Consider the following 3,726-nt stretch of genomic DNA (forward strand, 5'->3'; position numbering starts at 1 on the left):
ATGCGGAGTGGTCTAGAGTACAGAGCTTTAGAATTAGGCAGACTTGAGTTCATATCCAAGTGGTGCCATTTATTAGCTCTGTGAAATTGGGATAAGGATTACCTTTTCAGGATCATTGTGAGAATTCAGTGAGATGATATACTTAAAGTAGCTGGTACATGATAAGCTCTTGATAGACCCTAATCATTGTTGAGAAGTGACATGGGGCTAGGGGACCTCCGTCTCAATCTGGATAGAACAGGAATTGCCCTAGTTCTTGCCCAGTGGAGTGGAGAGTTATACTTGTATTTTAGTCCCTCCACCCATATATAAAGAAAGAGATAGAAAGGCTTTCTCATCCCCATTATTTTTTAACAACCTTGTTTATAAACTTTATCTGCATAATCCAAAATAAAATATTAAAGCTCCTTAATAGGCTCTTAAAAGTAACATTTTGGCAAGCTCTTCCGAGCATGTTGACTGTATCTTGGGTTTGTAGTTACAGTAAGTCAATATATACTTCTAGATATAATTGGAAATTTACACTTAAGTATTAGATGCTTTAAAGAACACCAGAGAATGGAATAGTCAGATAATGCCCCACCAATGTTTGATGTTAACTACTGTTGATTGGGAGTCATATAAGCATTTAGGTGTTACAAAAATGGTATCTTGAATTCTGTGAGTCTGGCAAGGAAGATGAGGAGCAGAAGTAGGAGGTACTCCCCTGGGAAGTGGGGGACAGCTCTACCATAGAAGGGAAATGTGAGCTGGAGCTTGAAAGAGGAGTTGGGACAGGAAAAGACACTGAGAACTGTAGGTCATAATAATGTAAAGTGTGTACAACAGATCTTACAGTCTAAAGAATGAAGCAAATGCACATGAAATGGATTAAATGCTTGTGTCACCCCAAAATTAATATTTTGAAATCCTAACCCCAAATGTGAAGATATTAGGAGATGAGGCCTTTGGGAGGTGGTTAGGTCATGAGGGTGGAGCCCTCATAAGTGGGATAACTGCTTTCATAAAAGGGACCCCAGAGAGCTCTCTTATTCCTTCCATCATGTGAGGATAAAATGAAAAGTTGGCAGTCTGCAACCCCACAGAGGGTCCTCATCAAAACCTGACTCTGTTGGCACCCTGATCTTGGATTTTCCAGCCTCTAGAACTATGAGAAATAAACTTCTGTTGTTTATAGGCCACTCAGTCTATGGTATAACAGCCTGAGCTGACTAAGATAGCAAGGGCCTGAGAATACATGTAACTATAAAATTGAATCGGTAATTCAGTTCTTCCCTGGTCTATGGCAATAACCATATATCCCTGCCTCTTGCCTCTCCTCTCCAACCCCCAGCCCCCAGTGTAAAAGTAGGGCATCTGAATTCCTTCAACATTGTGGCAGATTGTATTTTCCAAAGATAACTGTACTGGGGTGTGTGTGTGTGTGTGTGTGTGTGTGTGTGTGTGTGTGTTCCATCTCATGTGCTCTTACAATGTGACATTAACATGCCTCCCTCAAGAGCTGGAGTTTATGGTCCCTTCCTTTGAACCAATAGAATGCAGCAGAGGTGACTCAGGATGACTTCCAAGTCTAGGTCCTGAAAGGTAACATGGTGCTCTCTCTTGGGGGACTTGCCCTTAGAACTGTGTCGTGAGGAAACTCAGGCCACATGGAGAGGCCTCATGTGAATGCTCTAGCTGACAGCCCAACCTAGGCCCCCAGCCAACAGCCAGCATCAACCACCAGAGATGTGAATGAATGAGTCTTCTGATGATTCCAGCTTCCTGACTTTGGGTCTGCAGCCAAGGCCATGGACATTGAGGAACAGAGCCAAGGCAGCCTTCTGTGCCCCCATTTGAATTCCTAGATCTGAATTCTTATTGTTGTCCTAAATCTCTAAGTTTTTGGGTGATTTTCTACACAGCCATAGTAATCAGAGCAAATGTCCCTGCTCAGTTACTTCTGTGAATCCCCGGGGGCGTTTCAAATGTGTCTCATGAACAGTCTTCGCATGTTGTTCATCTTGGTTTCCTGTGCAATGGTTCCTGCTGAAGAAGCCATACAAAGCACAATGGCTCACTACTGCTGCCATTGTGGGGGCCGGAGGGGGGGCGGTGTGGTTAGAACCAGGTTAGGCTCATTTGGGACCCTTCCTACATCACTGGGGAATCTTGACTGTTGTTTGAAATAAGCTGGAGAGAAGCTGGAAGACCATTACCTGTGCCATGATTTAGTGGTTTAGGAATGGTCACAAAGTGCTCTTCTGTGTACTTTTGAATACATCATTGGCACATGCTCGGCATGCTCAAGGTGGGCAGGAAGATTCAGCTGCAGTGGGTGGGTGAAGTTCCACGCGGAGTACAAACCACAGGCAACATTGCCCTTCCGGCTGGTGCCTCTTCAGTGCTGGGATGTCAGCCTGCATACTCCTATCTCTAGGGACCCTCCAGAGAAACTCTAGGGAATGTGGTTTGGGAAATAAGAGCAGCCAGAAGAGCTCGTATGTATTTTAGCAAGAAGAGCCAGGAGATCTACTACCACTTCTGTAGTAGATTTGTTCAAAGGGGAAGCTCTTAGTATCTTGTCTGACTGCTGGTAACAGAAAACCTGAAGAAATGGTTGCTTAAACAAATAATATGTTTTTATTTTTTTTCTCATGTAAAAGAAATCCAGAGGGAGGCAGCACAGGGCTGGTATGCCTTTCTGTGAAGTCGTTTTGTTGCCCTATGGTTACAATACATCACTTCCACTTCCAGATGTGATGACATCTGAGTTTCAGGCAGAAAAAAGGAAGAAGGACAAAATATAAAAAAAAAAAAAACCCATATGCAAATAAAGAAAAAAATTATATTCTAGTTTTCTGCTATTGCCTTAAGGAGCTTTCCTAGAAGCTCTACCTAAACAATTCTATTGACACCATATTGGCTAGGTTGAGTTGTGTACCCACCCCCTAGTTGCAAGGCATCTGGGATATGTAGTTTAGTAGTTGGGCACATTCTAAACCTAACTAAATCACACTGGGGATCTGCTGGTAAAAACGTAGTGTCTATCATAAGGAGTGTGGAGTCTCCCCAGTGTGGCATATTCCTGGGCAGATTTTTTTTTTAAAGATTTTTTATTTATTTATTTGAGAGAGAGAGAGAATGAGAGATAGAGAGCACGAGAGGGAAGAGGGTCAGAAGAAGAAGCAGACTCCCTGCTGAGCAGGGAGCCCGATGTGGGACTCGATCCCGGGACTCCAGGATCACGACCTGAGCCGAAGGCAGTCGCTTAACCAACTGAGCCACCCAGGCGCCCCTGGGCAGATTTTAGAGAGGCTATATGCTATGCTAGAAAAAACACTAGCTTTGGAGTCAGAAGGACTCAGGTGTGGCACTCTTGTGTGATGTGGGTAATAGGCTTTTTTACCTTTTTCTGTGCCTCATTATCCCCAGCTATAAGAGTTACATTATGTTAATTTTAAAAATACACATAAAATGTCCAGTACAACACCTGGACATGGGACATTTGCAAGAACATTAGTTCTTCCTTACAAGGGTCTCCAAGGGATCTGAGCTAGGACCTTCAGAGTCCGGACCAATTAGTCTCTGCCAAATTCCTGGACTCTTTTGCACAAGCAGGGAGTAAACCTCCTAACCATGTTCTCAGCCAGAAGGAGAGTCCTAAGGGATCTGAACCCCTGAATGACAGGGGAGACAAATAAAACTCATGCAGCAGGGTTGCAGATCTCAGGGCACTGACCTCTC

Source organism: Callorhinus ursinus, unplaced genomic scaffold (genome assembly GCF_003265705.2).
Source record: "Callorhinus ursinus isolate GAN/ISIS: 27379988/994484 unplaced genomic scaffold, GSC_fseal_2.0 scaffold1, whole genome shotgun sequence".
Taxonomy (NCBI): Eukaryota; Metazoa; Chordata; class Mammalia; order Carnivora; family Otariidae; genus Callorhinus; species Callorhinus ursinus.